The sequence below is a fragment of the Oryx dammah genome, unplaced genomic scaffold (genome assembly GCF_014754425.2).
Source record: "Oryx dammah isolate SB20612 unplaced genomic scaffold, SCBI_Odam_1.1 HiC_scaffold_19, whole genome shotgun sequence".
NCBI classification, from domain to species: Eukaryota; Metazoa; Chordata; class Mammalia; order Artiodactyla; family Bovidae; genus Oryx; species Oryx dammah.
Window position 1 is genome coordinate 4,008,451 of NW_024070203.1, and position 27,587 is coordinate 4,036,037.

Consider the following 27,587-nt stretch of genomic DNA (forward strand, 5'->3'; position numbering starts at 1 on the left):
GAGGGTGTGGCCTTGTGACAGAGTTCTTTGTGTGTTTGTGTATGGTGGGGGTGGAGCGTGGCGGGTTGGGGGAGGTGGTAGGGGAGGTTTCATGGACCTTTTAGAAATAAAATGAGAGTTATGAACCCATCGTCCAGAAAAATGTACAAATGCACTTGCACAAATCTGCTTGCATGCTATGGCAGATTGCATGGGCCCCCCAGGTCTGTCCTTGCTCGGGTTCTGGGGGAGAAACTGCTGCTTTCATTTCAGTGCTGTCCTGTTTAGAACTTCACTGCACAAATGATTTATGTTGTACTCAATTTTTTCTTATAAACTGTATAAAGGCAGCTCAGCTAAAGCACTGCATTCTTATCAATAAGATAGGTATTGCCTGGCCCCTCCAGCACTCCATTACTATTTACATAGTCACACTGGCCTGCTGTTTTGTCAACATCTGTGTTAACTATCGACCAGCCTTAACATAGTTTGTGTCACAGGGCGTATGACTACCTGCCCCAGGCAAAGCACAGTGCACCAGTCAGGATCTTCTCCGTTTATGGAACTCTGTTCTCTCAAGTCAAGGGGAGTGAGCCCTGAGAGGTGTGATGCCTCACCTCACTGGTGAAGCATTTCTTCCCTCAGCTGGACTCTCAGCATTTTAAAATCTTCGCCCCATTCATTTGGTTAAATCAATCAACAGGTAACATGTATTTGGGTTTCTTTAAAGCCGCTCACAGCCTCGAGTCCCGTGCTCCTGGTGGGGACTGTGTGTAAGGGGAACAATTCCAGCTTGGCTGTGTAGGTCAGTGCCACCTACATGCCAGGGAGGACGGTCCTCCTCCTCGTGGAAGAGATAATCTTTGCAGACGAGACAGCGGTCATAACTACTTACATGGTCTCCACACGGATGGCAAACCTTTTCAGGTGCTGTGACGTATAATCCAATAAATGCAAAGAAATCGCCTTTATTTTCACCAAGATGGTTTTATTTTAACTGGAGTGACACAGTCAGATACAACAAAAGAAAAATTAGATGAATAAATACATTTCTCAGTTCCGATAAATAGGTTTATCAGATTCATAAGAAAATTAAAAAAAAAAAAATTTCAAGGAAAAGTTGAGTCAACTGTTCTACAAACTTGATATACAAAAGGCTGTACCGCAAGCTCCATAGACACAGCAAACTAGAAACCACCACTTACAAAGCGATTGTGTGAAATGAGCACATCTCCAATGGTGGGAGTAAGCCATTGTAAATCCAGTTCAGAAACAGCTTACAGAAGCAGTGTAGACTTGATGGAGAAATTGCAAAGAAAACATCTCACTGATCCTCTCCATGAAAGAATGTTGATAAATCCTGAATTAGACCAAATCTCTCTCTTCAGCAAAGCAGAAATCCTCCAGACCTCAGGGAAGTTGGAAGGTGTCTGAGTTGCTGAGAAAAGTGTGGCGTAGTTACAGGTGGTTAGAAACGTGCGTGTTACTTACTCAAGGGCTGATGATCTAATTCTAAGCCAGTGCGACTGTGACACTGTGGCCTGATTTCCATCCCACAGATCTGACAGGTTGGGTAAGAACTGTGGAAATCACTTCCCGGTGACTGAACACATAAATTCCCCAGCACAGTCTGGGATCATTGCCTTTGTCTAGCAGAAGGGGATGAATGAGTAGTCGTATCAGTTTCTTGATTGATTTTATTATTTATGGACACACTATTTCAAGCTAACTACATGAATATTGCTATCCTTAAACATCATAAGTAAAATCTGATTTACTTGCAACCTGAAATAAGCTTAATGTAAATCCCTGCTTTAGAAGATAAATCTTGGTATTCTTTATTTTTTTGGCTGTTACAGCTTCTCTGATAATTAACATGTCTGAGTTTAAAAATAAACTAATACAGGGGGAAGATCATTAGAAATACATACAGTCACACTAAATATCAAGAAAATGGTTTTTAAACATTTTCTGGGAGCCCTGGCAAAAGGTGTGAAAAACCAATATTAAGAAAAGCACTAGCCAAAAAGTAATCCTGCTGTTTACAAACAGGGAATGGATGTAAATTATTTAAAATATCTTTTTAGAAAACGAACATTTGTTTTCAATAAATATAGGTCAAGTCTCTCTCTCTTTTTTTTTTTTAGAGTAAAATTGGTACTTTTCAGCTATGTACTGAGTCTTTGTTAGTGAGTTTGATTCGGGACACGGCAGTATTAATTCATATGGCTCAGTGAATATTAAATCAGAATTGGTTTACCATAAGAACATATGACTATAGATACACATGCCCAAATGCTCTTTAAAGAACTAACTAGAGGAAGTATAATGCATGAATTGGTCATACAGTTTAATATATCTGGTTATCAGGAAGAGGATCTGATCCTATTTTTGATCTTAATAAATGGGAATCCATGCTAACTTTCTCCATAACGGTCCCTTCACATCTTGCTCTTGAGGCCAGATTTTCTAAGAATACCCACAAAGAAAGAGGATGATAGGAACTGGCTCCAGGGAACTTTCTTTTCAGGTTTGTCTGAATTTGTCTCTGGCCTCCCTGTTGAAGATTTTTGTGTGAAAAGACTTCAGACTATCCTGTAGAGAGCACACAGCTACTTTACTCTTCATGAGGGACCTGAGGGTGAGGATCGTTAGGAACTCTGTAAATCGTTTCCCAGTCTAAGCAGGAATCTAAACCCACTGGCAGGTTTTGATGGGATTCATTTCTGTTAAAGAGACACGCTGTGTATTTAACCCGATGGCCGATCTCTCAGGATGGAAGAGCTTATGTTTCTTAGAAAAGTTAACTCTGACATTTCTCATCTTGCTCAAGCCCACATGATTTAGTGAGGAAATCACCATGTGTGACCCAAGTCACAAAGGCCTGGATATTCTCTTGTTTCTGCTTTTAATTCTCATCCACATTCATCAGACCAAGCTTTTGATGAGCTGCCCCTGAGCTGGGCTGTGAATGTAATTCTTACAAGCTAAGTGTGGATTCATGTGACAAACGGAAGTAGGATTACGAGCGTAGTATTGACATAGGCCCTGCAACAGGCCAGTCTGCACGCTCCTTGGCATCCGTGGGCTCATGGTTGGGAGGTGAGTGTGCTTGCAGCTTCCCTGTGGCTGACCCCCGTCAGGAAGGCTGAAATGTGGAGCTTCAGCTAAAGAAGAGATGCTGCTAACAATCGCACCTCAGGACTCCCTGATCAAGGGTCAAATCCTTTATTGCTGAGATAACTGACAAACTCATTATGCAACACAAAAATACAGGATTCAACTCCTCAAAGCAGTATAACCACGTGGGATTTAGCATAAACCTAGCGCCATTCCACTTAACAGCAGTATGTTGAATTAAACCTTACATAGCTTGATGAGGTAAGATAGAGAATAAAAAGAATGGACAGAATGCACCCGAAGTCTTATTTTAAAAATAAATAGTTTAAAAATATGTCATAAAACAATCTGAATTTAAATACATTAATACACTGAAAAATATTTATCCCTAAAATGTACTATAAATAAAAGAGCAAAATAAAACGTTGTGATGCAGTTAGCATCTTTACACCCATATGCTTATCCTTGTCAGGCGACACACACCCTTCTGATAAACTCAAATCTTACTAACTACCCCTAAATTTAGTAAAATCTCTTACTTTATTAGTATTCTCTTTTGACAAATTCATGAAGTAGCTAACTCCTGGAGTTGTAACCTATATCACTAACCATTGGCTCTGAAAATGAAAGTTGCTCAGTCGTGTCCGACTCTTTGTGACCCTTGGACTATACAGTCCATGGAATTCTCCAGGCCAGAATACTGGAGTGGGTGCTACTGCTACTGCTCAGTCACCTCAGTCGTGTCCAACTCTGTGCAACCCCACAGATGTCAGCCCACCAGGCTTCCCCGTCCCTGGGATTCTCCAGGCAAGAACACTGGAGTGGGTTGCCATTTCCTTCTCTAATGCATGAAAGTGAAAAGTGGAAGTGAAGTCGCTCAGTTGTGTCCGACCCTCAGCGACCCCATGGACTGCAGCCTTCCAGGCTCCTCCGTCCATGGGATTTTCCAGGCAAGCGTACTGGAGTGGGGTGCCATTGCCTTTTCCGACTGGAGTGGGTAGCCTTTCCCTTCTCCAGGAGATCTTCCTAGCCCAGGGATTGAACCCAGATCTCCCGCATTGCAGGCAGATTCTTTACCAGCTGAGCCACCAGGGAAGTCCAAGAATCCTGGAGTGGGTAGCCTATCCCTTCTCCAGGGGATCTTCCTGACCTGAGAATTGAACCAGGGTCTCCTGCATCGCAGGCAGATTCTTTACCAACTGAGGTATCAGGGAAGACTATTGGCTCTGAACACAGCATTTTTTCCATTTAGATTTTTCTTAGACAGCTTGGTTTTATAAGCCTGCCCTAAATTTGAGAGTCCCTTGGACTGCAAGGAGATCCAACCAGTCCATCCTAAAGGAAATCAGTCCTGAATATTCATTGGAAGGAATGATGCTGAAGGTGAAACTCCAATACTTTGGCCACCTGATGCAAAGAACTGACTCATTTGAAAAGACCCTGGAGCTGGGAACGACTGAAGGCAGGAGGAGAAGGGGACGACAGAGGATGAGATGGTGGATGGCATCACCGACTCAATGGACATGAGTTTGGGTAAACTCTGGGAGTTGGTGATGGACAGGGAGGCCTGGTGCGCTGTGGTTCATGTGGTCACAAAGAGTCAGACATGACTGAGCGACTGAACTGAACTGAACTGAAATTTGAGGTAAATTTTTGCTATTCTGGGTCTGCTCCTGTGGATGACTTTTCTCTGTGTACACCTGGTTTTTCATTCAATTTAACTAACTCGAGCAGTTACTCTGTCACAGTTTTGCTGAGTGAAGTGTTTGGGGTACTGCTGCAGACACAGCACACAAGTCTGAGGTCATTAATCTGTCTTATTTCCTGAGACTCCCAGTAGTTAAACACGTTTCATGTCATGAATGCTACCTTTACCAGTCAACTAATGAGTGAATACAATTCAGTGGGCTAAATCAGTTTGAAATAATAGGCATAAAAGACAAAATTAAATTCAGTTTATACCTCTCCCTCTTGGAAGGCTGTGTAAGTTGTATGAGAGAGGGCTATGATAGGGGGTCCAAGCCTCCACACTAGCGTTTAATGGACACTGCGAAACAATGACATTAAACCGTGTGTCTGAAGAAGGTGGACACGGACAAATGTGAAAAATAATTTAACAACAAGAGCAATGAAAAAATCTGCAAAACTATTCTGAGACTTCACTGGAAAAACCTTAAGCATATAACTTAACCTGGAAATTCTCAATATCAGGATATTGCCAATGTTAGGAAAGTTTAAATGGTATTTTGAAAAATAGTGTTTCTTATCTTAACTTTTGTAAATAGTGATACATTTCTAAAAAAATATAATTATACAAATCTCATTGTAAACTTTTAAGTACTTTGAACAATATGAAGATTTGGACATTGTCTAATTCTATGAATGGTCTACTTCTTGTGATAAGCTAAATGCTTTTTATTTGCCAAAAGAGACTTTCTATCCTGTTTAATAGGTAACATGATTACTCAAGTGTTTTCATGTTAATCACTAAAATATGAGGGTAGCATACAAACTGAAATTTTCCAGTTAGCTAGCCATATAAATATACTTATGAAATAAAACTGAAACAGTCAACAAATCAAATGTGATTGTGCCTGCTTCATGAAGATACTTGAAGTGAGGAAAACATACATTAACAAAACATAAATCAACAAGAAGTTATTTACAAAAGTAAAAAAGAGTATGTGCAAAAGCAAAGGTTTTGATGGAGTTGTCTGCTCAGCTGTTTCTAGCCTTTTGTGTTTCTGCAAATCTGTTCAATTCTTCTGATACAAATTGCTTAAGACACCATCTTGTGGACAAAAGGTGATATATCACAGGTTCTCTACAGCGGAGAAAGACTGCAGAAAAGCTCAATCTTATTTAACTCCTAAAACATACTCATAAGAAATCATTTTATAATCCAAACATCAAATGACATCTTTCACAGATAATATATCTTAAGATAATTACTGATGCTCTATCATAAAAGTGTCTAAAATTTTAAAGTTTCAACAATGTTATGAAACATAGAAATAAGCATATAGGATTATCAGTACTTTAAAGTCATTAATTAAACTACTTTGATAATAAGGTGAAAAATTTCAAAGGTTAAGACTGGCTGTGTTTCTGTTACAGTTATGAAAAATGGTTAATGTCTTCAGCAGAAAAAAAGAATAACAAAGTCATGAATTATTCTTCCTGTTTCTAAAGGCCAAAAATATTAATTGAAGTCAAATCTTGTTCTTTGCACAGAAGGATTTCTATCTGACAGTGTTACCTGATCTTGACACAAAATGTTAGACTGGAATTCAAACATACTTCTGTAGGGCAAACACACAACTTTTAATTGCCATCATGTGTGTGCCTGCTAAGTGGCTTCAGTCATGTCTGACTCTTTGCGACCCCATGGACTGCAGCCTGCCAGGCTCCTCTGTCCATGCAATTCCCAGACAAGAATACTGGGGTGGGTTCCATGCCCACCTCCAGGGCACCTTCCCGACCCAGAGATTAAACCTGTGTCTCTTGTGTCTCCTGCATTGGCAGGTGGGTTCTTTATCACTCGTGCTACATGAGAAGTCTGTTGCCATCATGGCCTGCAATTACTTTGTATTTGAACATACTTTGTTGTGTGGAGTCCAGACAAGAGATAACTCATGAAATGTGGTCATTCTTTTTCTCTGCTGTGGACACTGCTGACTTCTGCGTGGAAGGGAACAAAGGTTCTGGAATGGAACAACATGAGACAAGAGAACTGGCCACCACCAAGGCAGTTGGGGGAAGTCTTCACACCCTGTTTGGGGCCTTAATTATCCACTTTCTTTTTGTTAAAAGAATCGGGCAACTGCCAGGTCTTCAGTTTACTGGCGCTGCGTTTGCTGGATGCAGTCCTTGCTGCTCTTTGCTGCGTCTCCTGCACAGGCAGCCAAGCAGAGTTCATTCCGTGCGATGCAGCTCTTTCCTCTGGTTATGCCCAAGTAGGATTGAATCACACATGTCAGTTGTTTAGAAAGGACCTGAGTCACTGTGACAAGTCAAGTTTATAATTGGCATCAACTCAAATCACCTGACTAAATCCAGACCCTTGAAACAGGAATAAACCAGTCCAGCATTAATGGAATTTAGAAAAAGAAAGGTTCTGAAATACTTAATTTGTAAAAAGGACACATGAAATATTCTCTGGAATTAAAATGAGCAGAATTTGTAAAACAAGAAAATGAACTGAGTCTTCTTGCGTCTGTGAAGGGATCGACTCCAAGAAAACAATGCATTGATCACCATTGACAAAAGAGTTCATGAAAGCAGTAAAATGCTAAAATAAATACTTCTGGATTAACAAAGAAGCAAAACAATAAGCAAACATATGAAATATGAAAAAATAATCTTTGAAAACATATAAAATGTTTTTAGCTTTATGACAAATTCAAGTAAATTAATAAATGGCAGAGGAGTTGTAAGCGTTCAGAAAATTCAACAAATTAAAGCTCCACAAATTAAAAGCTCAAGATATACACATAGCACCAGATTTTAGACCTCTGTACATTTTGTGGGGATAAATGATCACTTTACTAAGAAAATGTATATGTATATTCTGATTGTGTCAGTCTAAAACACAGCACCATTGTAGGTATTGCACAGGAAAGAAAATGAAGGAGAAAATAAATTTAAAATTAACAACACTTGAAATAAATAAAATGACCTTGGAAATGAAAATAAATAAACTTGGAAGTGAAATATACAGCATCTTTCAACATGAAATAACAAAAAGGTTGTACATATGCACAGCCACGTAGATAATACCTGACCATCAGTTCATCCAACTATAATGAAAACCAGTTCAAACCCGGGGTGCATTTGAACAAAGCTGCCTCTATGGAGGCACGCTGCCCACAAGACAGTGCTCACAGCTTTTCACAATCTGCCCCAATGGCAGATGTCTGGGGCGGGACGGGGGCTGGGGGTGGGGTGGACACTGTCGGCATCCCTAGGACCCGCCACTCAGATTTCAACAACATCCTCCTACCCGGCCCCAGGAAATCATTTTCAACCAACAGTTTCTCAAAATAATGTATGGCCAGGCCATGAAACTACCATTCGGCTGTTTGGTTGGCAATCACACGTTTTCATTCCCGGTCAGAGGATGTGGTCTGGGCAGTGTCTGTGCCCCTGAAGTGCTCGCTCAGTCTCATGGATTTCCTTCATGGCCCTGAACCTCTAGCTGCAGCTTCTGAGAAGCATCATTCTTCCTATAAGCTTCCAGGCTTCAGCTTGTTGATATGCATCCGTGGATACCACACACTCATCTTCTAGCACAAGGAGGTTTCTTTCCAGTTGCTAGAAGTCCCGTCCTTTGTTCTGATGGCTGGTTCTTAACGTCTGAGAGTCATGAGGTCAGAAGGCTAATGGACTCGGGCCCAAAGACTCTGCGAGGCCCTTTAAACTTTGAAAGTACTAAAGACAGCTGGGTGCCTTCACCACCAGACACCTCCCAGAAAAATCAGCTTTCTGTTTCCCAAATGAGAAACTTGGCAAAGGGGCCACAGTGCTGGGCCTTGATTTCGCTCCTTCCTTCTTACGCAGGACACACTCATTCTGGTGGGACTGCTTTGACTGGAGCTCATTACACAGGAGCAACAAAATCATTTCAGTAGTTGGCTCTGGTAGGATTTTGGGCTCCCTAATAAGACAGCCTCCTGAGTTTTCTTCCAGAATCTAAATTATGAAGGTCTTATTGCCTATCTATTTCTCTACATAAGTAGAATGGATAAAGGATGGTATAAGAATTCTTAAGCTATAAAAGTAGTCAAAAACATTCAGCAGGAGCAATGCACTATATCAAAAAAGTTAACGAAATTGTCAGCAATGATAGTAAATTTAAATACCAAGGAAACTTCCAGATAAGTCTGAAACTTTAAAATTCAGAAATGAAAGGCCAAATACAAGTTGATAAGACTACAAAATGTACATCACCATCAGTCTACTAAATCGTAAGATATCACTTTCTCTTAAAGAAGAACAAATGATAAAATGTGCTTGCATATTTCATAGAAAACCCTGAAGAAAAATCATAATAATGGTGAAGCAAGACATGGAATGAATTTGGAAAAAATTCTAAAAAGGCTGATATCACAGTTACTATAGGAATAGGATTTCAATTTTTGTTTTTAATGTCTGGCCTACACCAAAAAAAAAAAAAAAAAGTCACCCACGATCACGAGGGTCTGACAGTATTAAGAAAGCTCCAACAGCAAGGAGAGGTGACTGGCATCAGGTCTTCCTGGGGTGTGGTTACTTCCCACCTGATCGCTGTCGGGCATGTGAGATGGGATACAGGCAATCTTCTGGGTTACATCTTCCACTAGGTCCTGGGGGGCCCTGGGGCCCTGGGGCACCTGGTGAGCCTGGCAAGCCCGGAGCTAATGAAATAAAAGACCCCATCGGAATACAGGTCAACACACAGATCTTCCTCCCTCCCTCCACCCAACATGAGTCATTCAGTGTCAACTGGACCAACACCAAAGGGCCACAAGGAGCAGGCACGGCTCCAATTTTTGGAGGCTGGCTCATGTGGCGAAGATAATACCACTATTACCTGAAGTCCCAGGAAGACCCGGGCTCCCTGGAAGCCCAATTCCCGGTTCCCCCCTTTCTCCCTTCTGTCCTCGGTAGCCTAAGGAGGAGATAAACAAAAAGAGAGACAAAAAAGTAAGCGTGTTCTCTGACTGATATGCATTCAGGGGATACTTTGAGGTGAACGTGAAAAATATACCCAGTGGAATATCTCCACACATTTATGTCTGAAGACTATGCTACAGACAGTACAATACTGGCTGCAAAACAACAGTGGCCGGAACAATATCCTAAACTGATACATATTCAAATGTGAAAAGTCCCCAGGATTTCTTTTCTATAGCTGACTTTCATTTAACATATGTGAACAATAAGGAAAAGTGTTTGTAGTTAGGTAGGTCATTTGAAAGTACTCTTCCAAATCTCTATTTAAACATTTCTGCAGTATGATAACATTTGCTACCTGGGGTGTATTTAATAGTTCCACCCAGTTCCCACTATTTACAGAGACCTTGTTAAGCTGACTCTCACTAAGTCATCTCAGTGAGTGCTTAATATCACAGGCTAAAAAATTAGGAAGAAAGAAAAATAACTGAAGAAATATGAACTTTTGATTAACAAGGATTAACAACACGGAACATAATTCCAAAAGAAGAACATATCTGCTAAAAGCTATGTATTTAAATTCAGTTCTCAGATTTTAATATGATGCAAAATACATTATTCCACATGAATCTCAGTGCATATGAGGTGTCATAAAACAAGAAAAAATAATTTATGTATTTGTAAATCACAGTAACATTTATATGTCTCCCGTCAAATGTTAAAATGTATTTGTACAAAGCTCTCATATCATTAGGTTAATACCGACCTGCTATTAATAGATAAAGGTGTTGAACTGCACAAAGCACAGGAGAAAGTTTTACTCCAATTTCCTATTAAGATCCCAAGCTCATTCCTTATGAAGTCTTCCCCAAAGCCATAGGGTCTTATTTTATAATTGTTTCACAACAAAATTTCATATAGGAATGCTAATAAGGTCAGTAACAGCTTCCCTATTTTTCTAGAATAAGTGTTTCACCCCTTTAGGGCAGGCCTCTTCTGAAATTTGGAACAGACTTGAAGGCTGGTCTGTCTGCAAAGAGACATGTGTCTGCATGGCCTGTAGGTGCAGGATGACAGTTTGGCATCAGTGTAGCTTCTGTAGGAAATCAGAAATAAAACAGCAGCAGTGTTCTAACCCAATGTATCTAGAGGGTCTCGTCATTGAAGAATTGTGTTTGTTGTAGTTTTTCAGGTGATAGCCTTGGAGATTTCCATTTCGACTCTCGGGGTTTATTTCTAAAGTTGTAAGTCAGTGCATTTATATGCATGCTGGAAAAATGAGGTCAGAAAAAGAGTGTTACTGGCATTTGGGAAGGATAATTCTTCATGCAGGGCCTTGCAAGCTGTTTGAAGGCCTTATGCATTTTTTGTCCTGCCCCTGATTGACCACTGTGTCCTTCGTCATTTTGACACACACATGCCTCCCACTTCCTAAGGCCCCTACTGTTATCAAATCTGAAAAGTCAAATCCGTATCAGTCACATGAACTCTCTGTGGGCCACTGGATTACAAATAACAGAAGGTTTCCCTCATCATGAACCAATAACAGCTGAACTTTATAAGTTCAAAAGTAAGAACACTCATTCCCAATACTGCCCCTCCAATGTTGATAGAAGCTAGAAGGCAGGATCTGTTTTCTCCTGCTAACTCCACATCCGCTTAGTGTGCAAGGCTCTTCCTAAAATGGATAAAGCTTTGAAGTGTGGCATCCATTCTTGAGGATTTTCACAGAGGTGGGAACTCAGCATGTGTTTGAGAAAAGTTTAAGTAAAGTTCTTTCAGGATTCCTGATCAAGATGGTGAACTGGAAAGCCCTGAGCTCACCTCCTCCCATAGACACACCAAAACTACAACTGCATATGAGACACTATCTCTGAGGATGGGTGGCCTGAAGACAGGAGAACAGATGTTCCACACCCGAGGATCTAAAGGCAAGGCCAGGTCAAGATGGGCAGGAAGCACAGAGAAGCGGTCCAGTCAGAGGCCACTCCCCTAGCATGCTGACCACGAGGGGAGGGACGCCACAGACGAGAAGCTTACCCCGAGGAGCGAGGGGTCCACGTCTCTTGTGGGGCTCGCCAGCCTTGGAGGCCTGCCCTGGGAAGACAAGTTCCCATAACACCTGTCTGTGAAAGCCAGCAGGGCCCATCTCCAGGAGGGCCTGAGGGCTGTGGGAAATCAAGCCTCCATCCTTAAGGGCTCCTGCACAAGCCCGCTTGCTCTGAGTCCCAGCACACAAGCAGCAGCTTAAAAAGCACCTGGGTCTGTTTTTCAGGGGCACTGCATCCTTCTACTTTTCTATTTATTCATCCCATTAACTTTTGAGAGTTTGATATTGAAACTCCTACTAAAAATCTTTATCTGTTTAAAAAATAATTGCAATACATCGTGGAACTATATGTTACTTTGTTCTACATTTTCCAAGTCTCCTATAAGTGTTTAATATTTTCATAATTTAAAAAATGAAAAAGAAAGAGAAAAAAACACTTTCTAATCTGAAATTGCCAAGACTTTGCTTTTTCTTTTTGAAAATCATGAACAGTGTTGAATATAATCAATTAAGTTTTTTTCTGAATCTATTAATATGATCATAAATAATTTCTTTCCTTTATCTGGTTATGAGGTAAATTACTTTAATTGATTTTCAAACGTTAAACCAATTTTGCCTTCCTATAATAAAACTTGATCTTGAAATAGTAGAAAAATAAGAGCATCTGGGTCATATGAGAAGGTGGCTCACTGACTGATTTTAGAGCCTCTGACAGAGAGGCAGGATGCAGGGGACACCGTTCTGAGGACAGATGTGCTGGTAAGTACTGTATTCTCTCTCTTTCCATCTATTTGGCCCAGTGCTGGTGGGCAGCATTCTGCCACTCCCCATCTACCTAGCTACAACACTATGTGCCTCCCCGCAGCATTCCTTGAGGAATTGCCCTGCCCAACATGTATGCCCTGGCCATTCACTCCAAAGCAGCTCCTGTTCCACTCAGTGGGCAACCCCGGATGGCATGGGTGCCCCCCAAAGCAATTCCCACTCTTAGAGTCTGGCCCCATATGTCAGCGTGTCTGTCACAGTCATGGACGGGTCTTGCTAGGGACAAATCCCGCCCATCAGCGCCCCCAACAGCAGTCATGACCCAGCTACAGCAGGAGGATGCATAAATCCCACAGGGGATACCCAGGGAGCACCCTGCTCTGGTGACCAGGGGGCATCGTGCTCTTGGACCCCACAGTACACCTTCCATGTAAGGCTACTTTTTCAGACCAGGAGATGTAGCTGATAAACCTAGTACGGAGAAACAAACACAGGAAGTTAGGCCAGCTGAGGAGATAAAGGAATACCTTCCTCATGAAAGAACAAGATAAACTTCAAAAAAAAGAAGTTTTTCTTGAGAAAAATGGAGATAAGCAATTAACCAGATAAAAAGTTCAATGTAATAGTCATAAAGATGCTCACTAAACTTGGGGGAAGAATGGATGAACCCAAGGAGAACCTCAGTGAAGAGATAGAAAGTATAAAGAAGAACCAGTCACAACTAAAGAATACAATAACTGAAATGAAAAATACTGTAGAGGGAATCTATAGCAGATTAGAGGATGCAAAAGAATGAATCAGTGATTCAGAAGACAGGGTAGTGAAAATCACCCAGTCAGAGCAGGAAAAAAAAAAGAGTCAAAAACTGAGGACAACACAAAGCTTACTCACATTTACAATATAAAGGCCCCAGAAGGAGAAGAGAGAGAAAGGGCCAGAAAGCCTACTTAAAGAAATAAAAGCTGAAAACGTCTCTAACCTGGTGCAGGAGACAGACCTCAAAGTCTAGGAAGCATGTGCATGTGTGCTAAATCACTTCGGTTATGCTTGACTCTTTGTGACCCTAGGCACTGTAGCTCACTAGGCTCCTCCGTCCATGGGATTCTCCAGACAAGAAAACCAGAGTGGGTTGCCGAGCCCTCCTCCAGGGCATTTGCCCAACCCAGGGACTGAACTCATGTCTCTTACGTCTCATGCATTGGCAGGCAGGTTCTTTACCCCTACTGCCACCTGGGAAGCCCCTAGCAAGCACAGAGAGTCCTAAAGAAGATGAACCCAAAGCGATCCACACCAAGACATATTATGATAAAAGATCTAGAGTTAAAGAATCTCAAAAGCAGTAAGGAACAAAAAACTAGTTAAGCACAAGGAAACACCCATAAAAATATCAGTTGATAGAAGAAATGGATAAATTCCTAGAAACACACTCTTTCAAGACTGAACCAAGAAGAAATGTTACTTGAATAGATCAATCACTATTAATGAAATTGAATCAGTGATTAAAAAAAAAAACTGCCACAAAGTTCAGGACTTCACAAGTGAGTTCTACAAAACGTTTTATGAAGAGTTAACAATTTTCCTTCTCAAACTGTTCCAAAAAATTGAAGAGGAAGAAACACTTCTAAACTCATTCTGTGAAGCATTACTCTGGTACCAGAATGAGACAAAGATGCCACAAGGAAAGAAAATTACAGACCAATATCCCCCCAAAAACATAGATGTGAAAATTGCAACAAAATATTAGTGAACTGAATGTAACAAAATATTAAAAGGATCATACATTATGATTGAGTGGGATTTATTCCAGGGATACAGGATGGTTCAATATCCACAAATCTATCAATGTAATCTGTACTGTTCTGTTTAATTGCTCAGTCATGTCTGACTCTTTGCAACCCCATGGACTGCAGCACACCAGGCTTCCCTGTCCATCACCAACTCCTGGAGCTTGCTCAAACTCATGTCCATCGAGTCAGTGATGCTATCCAACAGTCTCACCCTCTGTCATCCCCTCTTTCCTGCCTTCAGTCTTTCCCAGCATCAGGGTCTTTTCCAATGAGTCGGCTCTTTGCATCAAGTGGCCAAGGTATTGGACCTTCAGCTTCAGCATCAGTCCTTTCAATGAATATTCAGGACTGATTTCCTTTAGGATGGACTGGTTGGATGTCTTTGCAGTCTAGGGAACTCTCAAGAGTTTTCTCCAACACCACAGTCCAAAAGCATCAATTCTTTGGCACTCAGCTTTCTTTATGGTCCAACTCACATCCATACATGATTACTGGAAAAACCATAGCTTTGACTAGATGGAACTTTGTAGGCAAAGTAATGTCTCTGCTTTTTAATATGCTGTCTAGGCTGGTCACAGCTTTTCATTCAAGGAGCAAGCATGTTTTAATTTTATGACTGCAGTCATCATCTGCAGAGATTCTGGAGCCCCCCCCCAAATAAAGTCTCTCACTGTTTCTATTGCTTCCTTATCTATTTGCCAGGAAGTGATGGGACCGGATGCCATGATCTTAGTTTTCTGAATGTTGAGCTTTAAGCCAACTTTTTCACTCTCCTCTTTCACTTTTATCAAGAGGCTCTTTAGTTCCTCTTCACTTTCTGCCATAAGGGTGGTGTCCTCTGCATATCTGAGGTTATTTATATTTCTCCCGGCAATCTTGATTCCAGCTTGTGCTTCATCCAGCCTGGCATTTCGCATGATGTACTCTGCATATAAGTTAAATAAGCAGGGTGTCAATATATAGCCTTCATGTATTCCTTTTCCAATTTGGAACCAATCCATTGTTTCATGTCCAGTTCTAACTGTTGCTTCTTAACCTGCACACAGATTTCTTAGGAGGCAGGTCAGGTCTTCTGGTCTTCCCATCTTTCAGAATTTTCCACAGTTTGTTGTGATCCACACAGTCAAAGGCTTTAGTGTAGTCAATAAAGCAGAAGTAGACGTTTCTCTGGAACTCTCTTGCTTTTTCTTTTTTACTTTACTTTACAATACTGTATTGGTTTTGCCATACATCAACATGAATCCGCCACGGGTGTACATGAGTTCCCAATCCTTTTTCCATGATCCAGTGGATGTTGGCAATTTGATCTCTGGTTCCTCTGCCTTTTCTAAATCCAGCTTGAATATCTGGAATTTCACGGTTCACATACTGTTGAAGCCTGGCTTGGAGAATTTTGATTCTAGCTTGGAGAATCAATGTAGTACAAATGAATAAGCAAAACTATGCAGAAAGACTCACAGATACAGGGGTCAAATTGGTGTTTGCCAGAAGGTAGGTGAGTGGGCGTTTGGGGGAAATAGATGAAAGGGATTAAGGGAGTCAAATTTCCAGGAATATAATAAAGAACTCACGGGAATATAATATGTAGCATAGGAAATATGGTCAATAACATTGTGATAACTTTTTATGGTTACAGGTGGTTACTAGACTTGTGATTATAATGTATATAAAGATTGAATCAGTATACTGCACACCTGAAACAAATATAATATTGTGTGTCAACTACACTTTAATAAAATTAAAAAATTAAAACCAAAAAACAAATAAAAATAAGTAAGTGCTTTCTTATAAAACTCTTCCAAGAGGAAAGATCCAGAAAAATTTAAAATAAAAGAGGACCTCAGGAGACCTGAGGTATATGGGACGTCAGCTGGATCATGCTTCCCAGGACTTCTTTGATCCTAATGTGGTACCTGCTTATTCACTCCTGGAGGCAGGAGCAAATTAGGCCCTACAGTGAGGACCCAGATGGGAATGAAGGACACCAGGGAGAGTGCTCTGCTCAGTGCACAATGGGAAGGCAGAAACCCACAGGAGGCCAAAATCTAAAACTGTCTGGAAATGCCTTTGAATTTAAAACAGTGTCGACAATTACCTCTTTTAGGAATTTAGGAAAAATGCAAGTGAGGTGACCCACCTCAGAATCACACTCGCCTCTATTCTTTCTGTAGGAGGATCAGGGTGCTAAAAGAGGGTCCACAAGTTTCATCATCAGAATCTTGGTAGGAGCAGTACCTCCCCCATTCAAATTATATTGTGAACTTCTAAAATAGTCATATTTGGTTTTACTGCACTTTGTAGATACTGAATCTTTTACAAATTGAAGGTTTGTAGCAACTCTGTGTCAAAAAGTATTGGTGCTGTATTTCAAATTTTCACAATTATTATATTTGTTATGGTTCTATAAGTGGGAAAACAAGTCTCAGTGATAGCACATCTGTTTACAACATGGTTTACTGAGCATTTTAAGCCAACTGCTGAGACCTATTGCTCAGAAAAAAGATTCATTCCAAAATATTACTGCTCATTGACAGTGTACCTGGTCACCCAGGAGACCTGTCAGAAACATACAAGATTCCTGTTATTTTCATGCATCCCATGGACCAAGGAGTCATTTTGACTTTCAAGTCTCATTCTTTGGAAAATATATTCTGTAAGGCTATAGCTGCCATAGACAGTGATTTATCTGATGGATCTGGGGGAAAATAGAAAAACTGCCAGAAAAGATTCATGATCCTAGATGTAAAGAAGAACATTCATGATTCACAGGAAGAGGTCAAAATATCAACATTAACAGGAATTTGGAAGAAGTTGATTTCAACCCTCATGGATGATGTGGAGGTGGTCAAGCCTTCAGTGGAGGAAGTAACTACAGGTGTAGTGGAAACAGTAAGAGAACTAGAATTAGAAGTGGAGCCTGAAGATGGGATTGAATTGCTGCAATTTCATGATGAAACTTGAAAGGAAGAAGGGTTGCTTCTTATGGATGAGCAAAGCAAGTGGTTTCTTGAGATAGGATTTACTCCTGGTAAAGATTCAGTGAAGCATGCTGAAATGACGAGAAAGGGTTTAGAATAGTGCATAAGTTTAGTTGATGAAACAGCAGCAGAATTTTGAGAGGACTGATTCCAACTTCAAGCGTGGATTAAAAAAAATGCTATCAAACAGCACTGCTGTTACAGAAAAATTGTTTGCGAAAAGAAGAGTCAGTTGATGCAGCAAAGTTCCTCATTGGCTTATTTTAAGAAATTGCCACAGCCACCCCAATCTTCAACAACCTACACTGGGTCCTACAGTAAGTAGGACCCTGATCAGTCAGCAGCCACCAATATGGAGACAAGATTCTCCACCAGGAAGAAGATTACAAAGAGCTAAAGGCTCAGAGGATGGTTAGCAGATTTCAGTAATGAAGTACCTGCTAATTAAAGTAGACATGTTGTTTTTTTAGATATACTACTATTGCATCCCCAACAGGCTACAGAATAGTACAAGCACAACTTTCATATGCACTGAAACCAGAAAATTCACAAGGCTTGATTCACTGCGATGTCTTCTTCCTGGTAATGGCCTGGAACCATCCCATAATATCTGTGGGGCATGCTTGAAGTCTCATGTCAATTTCTCATTGCTCTCCACATGCTCCAGCTTTTCTGATAAGCCAAGAAAATTCTATAAAACCCCTTTAAATTTCTGTCCTTCCCTAAAGATAATGAGACAATAAAAGTCTCATTCTATAGTGCATGTCTCAAACCAAACTATGTCATTTCAAATGAAAATGGTTTCTTTTTTTCCTGAAAAACAATGAAAAAAAAATGTCCCTTTTAGAAATTTCTGAAAAGCCTTCATCAAACAGAATTTGCGTGTGGGCAGAACACCTGGTGTCTCGCTCAGGCCCACGTTCTGCTTCTTCTGTGCTGGGTTTCTCACTTCAGCTTTCCTCAGACTCAGTCACACTGCGTCAAGAAGAGGACTAATCAGCTGACAGTCTCTGAGCTTTCATGGCCTCTAGGGTAACAGTACTTTTTATAATCATCCATCATGCACAGGGTAACAGTTTTATATGCATATTTTTTTCCTTTTTGAGAAAGCTTTTAAATTGAGCAGAGCAAAACTTTGAAGTTACTTCACAACTACATATTCTGAGTACTTCATATCTATTTATCTACCAGAGAAAAACCCTTCAGTTCCTGTCAGCTGTGGTGAAGCACCAAGAATTGACCAGTAACCCTTCTCTTTACTATAATAAGATTTCCTGGTGTCTTTTGACAGGGTTATCAATACAGCCTGACTACAGGCAAATATTTCTTAAAAACAAATCCCATAGTGCAAAGCTTTTTTGGACTGCCTTTCTGGAAGGCAAAATTAGGAAGTCAAGAAATACCTCGAGTAACAGGCAAATTTGGCCTTGGAGTACAAAACGAAGCAGGGCAAAAGTTAAAAGAGTTTGCCAAGAGAATGCACTGGTCATAGCAAACACCCTCTTCCAAAAACACAAGAGAAGACTCTACACATGGACATCACCAGATGGTCAATACTGAAATCAGATTGATTATATTCTTTGCAGCCAAAGATGGAGAAGCTCTATACAGTCAGCATAAACAAGACCAGGAGCTGACTGTAGCCCAGATCATGAACTCCTTATTGTGAAATTCAGACTTAAATTGAAGAAAGTAGGGAAAACCACTAGACCACACAGGTATGACCTAAATCAAATCCCTTACGATTATACAGTGGAAATGACAAATAGATTCAAGGGACTAGATCTGATAGACAGAGTGCCTGAAGAACTATGGACAGAGGTTCATGACATTGTACAGGAGGCGGTGATCAAGACGATCCCCCAAAATAAGAAATGCAAAAGGCAAAATGGTTGTCTGAGGAGGCCTTAAAAATAGCTGTGAAAAAAAAGAGAAGTGAAAGTCAAGGAGAAAAGGAACAATATACCCATTTGAATGCAGAGTTCCAAAGAATAACAAGGAGAGATAAGAAAGCCTTCCTCAGTGATCAATACAAAGAAATAAAGGAAAAAAATAGAATGGGAAACACTATTTTATATGTATGAATACATGTTTTTAGTATGTATTCTGGAGAAGGTTATGGGGTTGCAAAAGATTTGGATATGACTTAGTGAATAAACAAGAAAAATTGTATATTAATATACATAACTTATGACTTAAGTGTGATTATCATGTTACAAATACTGAGAGTGAAATAGTTAGTAAACAAATATTGTCCTTGAAGACTTACCTTGGGGTCCAGGGTCTCCTGGAGGTCCAGGTAACCCATCCTTGCCTGGAGGCCCAGGCCTCCCATGAGCTTGAGCAGCCAGCATTGCTGCTGGGAGCTTGAGCTGGGATAGGAACACGGCCATCCTCTCTTCATTGATGAAAGGAAAAATAATACATCATGTTACAGAAACACTTTTTATGTCAAAAGTTTTCAAATTTGTTTCTCATAAAATTCAACAAAAATTGACTTGGTTTTCAATTTACGTACATCTAGTTTACCAGCTGGTCTGATTGCTAAGAGAGTTTTTGATTGTTCAAGTAAAATAATTGTACAAGGTTGCTTCAACATGAAGACAGATAAGCTGTGACAATGAGAGGCTCTGAGGACCTTCAGCGATTCAGAGATGTCGCTAACCTAGTGGGCAACATCCTAGAGTCTGATTAACCTCTGTGATGACTTGTAGAGAGAATTCATGTTCATATTTAAAAAATGGTTGTTATAATAAATGTAGGCCTCTTTCCAGCAATGCTGTGAATGTGCCTGTGGTGATTTAAAATATTCTGATAAGGTCTTTGACAATCCCTTCCAAGTGGAATTAGGTGGAGCCTAATCCTCTTATTACGAACTGTGGGCTGGACTTCCTTTTACTTTTAATGAATAAGAAAAAGGCAAGTAGGAAGACTAATTCATAAAGGCTTGTGACTTCCTGGCTGCATTCTCTGTTAGCTTCTCATTCTGTAGAGAAGCCAGCTGCCACATCCTGAGGACACAAACAGACTTACATAGGGGTGAACTGAAGCCATCTGCCAACGGCCGCATGAGTGAGGCTGGACGTGGCTCTCCCAGCCCCAGCCAAGTCCTCAGGGGACTTCAACTGGCACTCTGAACATGATTCATGACAGACTGAGTCAGAAACACACAACTAAGCAACTCTGGAAGTCCCCGACCCAGAAAAAATGTGTGCTGATAACCACTCGTGTTTTAAGCCACTGATGTTTGGAGAAACTTTCTTATGCAACAATAGATAACTCATGTGGTAGGTGACACTTTATAGCATTGAACAAAACTGCATTACTGGACTTCCCTGGTGGCACAGTGGATAAGAGCCCACCTGCCAATGTAGGGGATGGGGTTCAACCCCTGGTCCGGGAAGATTTCACAAGCCGTGGGGCAACTAAGCCCGTGCGCCACAACTACTGAGCCTGGGCTCTAGGCCTCTTGAGCCGCAGCTACTGGGCCCACAAGCCACAGCTAACCAGCCCCTGTGTCGCAACTATTGAAACTCATGAACCTAGAGCCTGTGCTTAGCAACAAGAGGAGCCACAGCAATGAGAAGCCCAAGCACTGCAGGAAGAGTAGCCCCTGCTCTCTGCAACTAGGGAGAGCCCATGGGCAGCAACCAAGACCCAGCGCAGCCACAAATCAACAAATACAGCAGGGTGCACAGGTCAGAAAGCCACATTGCTGACAAAGAGGCTTATTTATTGAAAGGATGCCCATCATAGTGATTTCATGGCACTGTTTAATTTCTGCTGCTGCTAAGTTGCTTCAGTCGTGTCTGACTCTGTGTGACCCCATAGATGGCAGCCCACCAGGCTCCCTCGTTTCTGCGATTCTCCAGGCAAGAACACTGGAGTGGGTTGCCGTTTCCTTCTCCAATGCATGAAAGTGAAAAGTGAAAGTGAAGTCGCTCAGTCGTGTCTTTCTCTTCACGACCCCATGGACTGCAGCCTACCACGCTCCTCTGTCCATGGGATTTTCCAGGCAAGAGTACTGGAGTGGGGTGCCATCGCCTTCTCTGGTTTAATTTCTAAGCTGGGTTAGTATTTTACTTTGTCGAAAACTAATGTATACTTTTAAAATAAAATGTCTTACAATACACCCTCATTCTTCTTTTTTTTGTTTTTTTTTCTGGTTTGATTTTCAGTTAGTTCCATTATCCAGCCTAAGTCTCAATAGGAAGGATATCTCATTTGGCCAAAGGAACAAATACAGCATTGGTGCCGAGAAGCACGTGCCCAGGGAATGTCACCTGCAGACAGTGAAAACAGCAAAAAGCCTCTGTACATTTCTGTGAGCCTCAAGAAGATGCTGAAACTGAGAACACACGAGTTGCAGGAAGCTGACAAGTTATTCCAAACATTTAAACAACTTTTGCCAGTGTTGAGTGATGTGACCTTTATGCACTGAATACGTCCTAAATCTTCTCAAGGACAGAGCACCGTCACCTGCCCTACATTCATCTACCAGGCTGCCTGTCACTGGGACCTAAACAGAGAGGCAAGGGAGGGCAGTGAGGACTGCGCCCGAGTGCTGCCTCCAGAGAGCTTGGCTGGCAGGTCGTGAGAGTATCCTCACAGGAGGGGTCAAACAGCAATACACTACTGCATGTAAAATGAACCACCACGGACCTACAGTATAGCCTAGGAACGCTGCTCAACGTTCTCTAACAATCTAAACGGGAAAAGAATCTGAAAAGGAATAGATCCATGGATACATGCATATGTATAACTGAACCACTTTACTGCACACCTGAAGCTAACACAACAGCTTGGATCAACTATATGCTCCAATATAAAATAAAAAGCTAAATGTCAGCAAAAAAGTGGCTACACAATGTAGACTATTGGGATGTTAATGACTCTTACTATTTAAACGATTTAAAAAATGAGGACCTTCAAAACAGGTAAATTTGAAAAAATAAATAAGAATTTTCACTCTAGAATTCCTAAACAAGTCGTATTATTAACTAAGTTAAACATTCTCCATAAACAAAGCCTAACATTTTCTGTATTCAGTGCTTTTGTTGTGGGATCACGGAGATAGCTTGAGAGAGATGATCATTTCAGTAACAACTATTATCCACGTTTTTATAAGTCCCATGCGCTATAATGATTATCTGCTGATAAGCTTGATTTTATGACTAGAAATCTGTCATATAATTATTCTCAGAATTATTTTTCTAATAATCAAGTCACGGTTATACTTATTATTAGAGAATTCTTGGTTATCAATATCACATAGACCATTGTTTAAATTTCACCTCAGAAGCATATTCAATATTTTCCCACTATGTCATTGGGAAGGTCCCCTGGAGGAGGGAACAGCTACCCACTCTGGTATTCTTGAGAGGAGAAATCCATGGGCAGAGGAGCCTGCCAGGCTATAGTCCATAGTGTCTCAGAGTCAGACATGACTGAGTGACTAACACACTTACAAAGCTCATATTTAACAAATCTAATATATACACAACTAGATTTAAAACAGAAAACTGGAGGAGGGCATGTCCTTGCTATGGCAAAAAGAAACAGTATTCTTTTCACGTATTTTCTTTAAAAAGCAAATTCAAATGATTTCATTTGTGAAACTAACCACAATTTTTTGAAGATACAGCTAATAAGTATTAAGAATGAATCTTTCATGTGAAAAATTCCAGAAAAGTGTTTTATTGATTACATTGGTGTTAATTTTCCAAGTAAGGACAAAATGACTGTAACACATTAGAATCCATAGCTGCCAGCTAGGAAAAACAAGGGCCAAATCATAGAGACCTGTAAAGAGGTACCTCAACATCCTCCAGACTTTTCACTCAGTATAGTTTTATTTGAACTTGAAAGATACTTTTCACTTAAACAGATATGTCTGTTTTATAAATTTTTGATTAAGAGCAAGTTACTCTTGGGAGTAACCTATTTTTCAATGAGCTTTCAATAAAAACTTTTGTTTAAAAAATGTAGGTCCATACACTGTTTAGGAAATAAAGCAAAATTATTTTCAAATAGAATTATTAAAGAAAAAGTCCCCCCAAAAGTGGAGTATTAGCTGTACTTATCAAAAGAGTAATCACCCTACACTCACATACTGAAATCAAGAAGAAGCCAGAATGGAAACAGGACAGTGTCCACAGGACCAGAATCTCCAGTGAAGATTTACTGACTGTGATGATGGGGACCGATGAGGATGGATAGCTCTTCTCCAAAAGTGACATTAAGTCACTGACTTTCCAGTAACACTTTTCATTACCTTTCTATCTGGGGCATGTTTGCTTGATGTGAATACATCTGTTTGAGTAACTGTATATAAAACCTACTTTCTATATATATATATATATATATATATATATATATATATATATATAGCTTTGCAAATCATCCCATTGAATATAGATAGAATATCTTTACATTAATTGTAAACTGAGTATTTTATAAAAATATGAAATTCAATGTTTACAGCTTGAAACTTTGCTTATTAGTTATTGTTTTGCACTTAAAAGATAGATATATACTTCAGTACAATTTTTCTTAATTTGAGACATACCTCTTTGAATGCCTTCAATGTCTAAACAAAATATTCCTATCACTACTTTTTCCTCTTTAACGTATCAATTGAATTTACAAGTACTTTGCTTTTGGTGCCTTTAAATATTTTCAGCAAAATAGTTTTCAAAAAATTTTTAAATTAATTTATTTTAATTGGAGGCTAATTACTTTACAATATTGTGGTGGCTTTTGCCATACGTCGACATGAATCGGCTATGGGTGTATATATGCCCTCCCCCGATCCTGAACACCCCTCCCAACTCCATCTCCACCCCATCTGATGTATTAAAAAAAAATTTTTTTTATTGAAGGATAATTGCTTTACAGAATTTTGCTGTTTTCTGTCAAAGCTCAACATGAATCAGCCATAGGTATACATTTATCCCCTCCCTTTTGAACCTCCCTCCGCTCTCCCACCCCATCTCACCCCGCTAGGTTGATACAGAGCCCCTGTTTGAGTTTCCTGAGCCATACAGCAAATTCCCGGTGGCTATCTATTTTACATATGGTAATGTAAGCTTCCATGTTGACTCTTTCCATACATCTCACCCTCTCCTTCACTCTCCCCATGTCCATAAGTATATTCTCTACGTCTGCTTCTCCACTGTTGTATTCTAACACATATATATGGAATCTAGAAAAATGGTACTGAAGAATTTATTTACAGGGCAACAATATTTTTTAAATAATTACTTCTAGCTGTAAATTATCTAGCTTTAAGATACACTCAGGAACAGTCATTTAGCATAAGAGTAATTACTTCTGCTGAACCATACTCTAATGCTCTATAATTTTAAATAATACATTTCTGAGCCAGTAAATAAATTATAAAGACCTGTATTCTTAATTGTTTTTCCTCTGTTTTCACAGATCTTTGGTCAATAAACTGTTTTTGGCTACGCTTTCTAATGAGGCAGGAAACTAAAGAGTCTGGATAGGAGCTTGCATAAAGCAGACACACAGAGGCCATCTGCCAAGGCAAACCCACAGCAGTCACAGCAGTCATTCTAACAGATGAGACCGGGGCAGGCCTTCCTTGGAGAAAGGGCTCGTTAATATCAAGCAGACATGAATATTAATGTGGTGATAAAGTACATCAGACAGAGATGGAAGGGACATTCAGACATCATCCAACCCACGGTCTACCTTCTATTTCACAGATAGAATTTGTAAATATTTTCAAAGAGAGACTCATCTTTTTCTCCTAAAGCCCATTCAAATGTTTAATTGCCCATTTTCTTGATAGAGCTTCAACTTATTTTCTTTTGTTACTCCATTATGGAAACAGAGACTAGTCACTGAGAGATTTCCCTTGGGAAATCAGTCATTAATTTGATAATATTGTTATGTCTTGGCCTTCAGGTTAACTTTTACTCATAGTCTTGGCAATCTGTTCTGTAAATCACTTTTTGGTTCTACTATTGTGGGGCTTTCCATATATCTCTTAAATGTGGAAACCAAAATTAAATACAGTTATCTCCTAATGAATAAAATAATCAGAAGAGCAATTTCCTTTCATATCTTAAGAATGATGTTCCAGTTTCATATTAACTGTTAATTCAGCAGCAGCATTTGGTGGCTTCACATTCGCTTAGGGGCTCATCATGACTCAAGGGTTGCTACTGCGACATCTAACTCTGGCTCGATCTAATCCTTTGTAACCTTTGTTGCTTTGAAATGTTATTATGAGTAAAGATGGTAGATTGAACACATGTGTCTGCTTTAACTCTTTCTTATATCCCTACAAAAACAATAGTAAATTATTTTTAAAGGCATAAAACCATGAGAATAGGAGAGTAACATCATGAAAGGAGATGACATTAAACTGCAGAAGCTCTCAGATGGTGGAGTGTGGTAACTTCGCAGACTCACAAAAACCAAATCTTTACACTGGAAGCTGACAGACAGCCTGTGTCAAACCATAAAATCTTTAAAATATTCAGAATTGACTGCATGAGTTACATGTGGAAATGAGGGTGAAGGAGGGGAACTGAAATGAGGGAGACTGGTTGGAAGCCAGTTTAGGAAATGGTCTTAAAATCCCTTTCTCTGTTTGTGCAGCTGGCTCACTGCCCCTTCCCAATTCCAGCCTGAAGGTTTATTATCTGAAAAGCGTAAACAGACCATCTCTGCACAGAAAACCACAGACTGTGTTGAGACCCAGGCTTCCAGACTGAGAATAAGGGGAAGAGACGGAAACAGCAATGCTTGGAGCTGAGGCCCCAGCAGGAGTCTTCTACCCTGCTCCCCAGATGGTAGCAGCCAGGCAGGTAATACAAGTGTTTCCTCTGGGGAATCTGATCAGAATGAGACTTCAAGACACTGAAGTTGAGGGTCCTTCAATTAAAAAAAAAAAAAACCCAACTAGACTACCTACAATAAAGCTCATGGTTGGCAATCCCATCATTCACTCCTAATAGTCCATCAGTTTTTTCTAGAGCCCATGCTTTTGCATGATCAGATAGCCAAGGATGACTGGCACTGAGGAAACCCTCTAAGTTGTGTGACAGACTTAAACAAACTGAAAGAAGCAGAGTGCAAGAAACAGAGACTATGATGTGGCAAATACTTTTTAAAATTACATCTCCAATTATGCCTACCTATGAGATGATATGCACATATACAAATTTGTTGCTGTTGTTCAGTCCCTGAGTTGTGTTCGACTCTTTGTGACCACATAAACTGCCACACACCAGGCTTCCCTGTCCATCTCTATCTCCTGGAGTTTGCTCAAACTCAAGTCCACTGAGTCAGTGATGCTATCTAATCATCTCATCCTCTGTCATCCCATTCTCTTGCCCTCAAATTTTCTCAGCATTAGGGTCTTTTCCAATGAGTCAGCTCTTTGCAACAGATGACCAAAGTATTGGAGCTTCAACTTCAACATCAGTCCTTCCAGTGAAAATTCAGGACTGATTTCCTTTGGGATTGACTGGCTTGATCTCCTTGCAGTCCAAGGGACTCTCAAGAGTCTTCTCCAGCACCACAGTTCAAAAGCATCAATTCTTCGGCACTCAGCTTTCTTTATGGTCCAACTCACATCCATACATGACTACTGGAAAAACCATAGCTTTGACTATACAGACCTTTGTGGGCAAAGTGATGTCTTTGCTTTTTAATACACTGTCTAGGTTTGTAATAGTTTTTCTTCAAAGGAGCAAGCGCCTTTTAATTTCATGACTGCAGTCACTGTCTGCAGTGATTTTCAGTTCAGTTCAGTCACTCAGTCATGTCCAGCTCTTTGTGACCCCATGAACCACAGCACACCAGGCCTCCCTGTCCATCACCAACTCCCGGAGTTTATCCAAACTCATGTCCATTGAGTCAGTGATGCAATCTAATCATCTCATCTTCTGTCATCCCCTTCTCCTCCTTCTCTCAATCTTTCCCAGCATCAGGGTCTTTTGAAATGAGTCAGCTCTTAGCATCAGGTGGCCAAAATGTTGGAGTTTCAGCTTCAACATCAGTCCTTCCAATGAATACCCAAGACTGATATCCTTTAGGATGGACTGGTTGGATCTCCTTGAAGTCCAAGGGACTCTCAAGAGTCTTCTCCAACACCACAGTTCAAAAGCATCAGTTCTTCAGTGCTCAGCTTTCTTTATAGTCCAGCTATCACATCCATACATGACCACTGAAAAAACCATAGCCTTGACTAGACGGACCTTTGTTGACAAAGTAATG

The 27,587-nt window shown here is 40.4% G+C and overlaps 1 long non-coding RNA gene and 1 other non-coding gene across 2 annotated transcripts; both read right to left on the reverse strand.

Annotated features, from left to right (window-relative positions):
• Window positions 1-4,240: 4,240 nt before the first annotated feature.
• TRNAR-GCG lies at window positions 4,241-4,313 on the reverse strand. Its single transcript has one exon. It is a non-coding gene; the product is annotated as a tRNA-Arg (tRNA).
• A 4,663-nt stretch (window positions 4,314-8,976) lies between these two features.
• LOC120878673 lies at window positions 8,977-9,743 on the reverse strand. The gene is made up of 2 exons (XR_005724605.1): window positions 9,671-9,743; window positions 8,977-9,494 (listed from the first exon to the last, which is right to left on the reverse strand). It is a non-coding gene; the product is annotated as an uncharacterized LOC120878673 (long non-coding RNA).
• Between the last annotated feature and the right edge of the window lie 17,844 nt (window positions 9,744-27,587).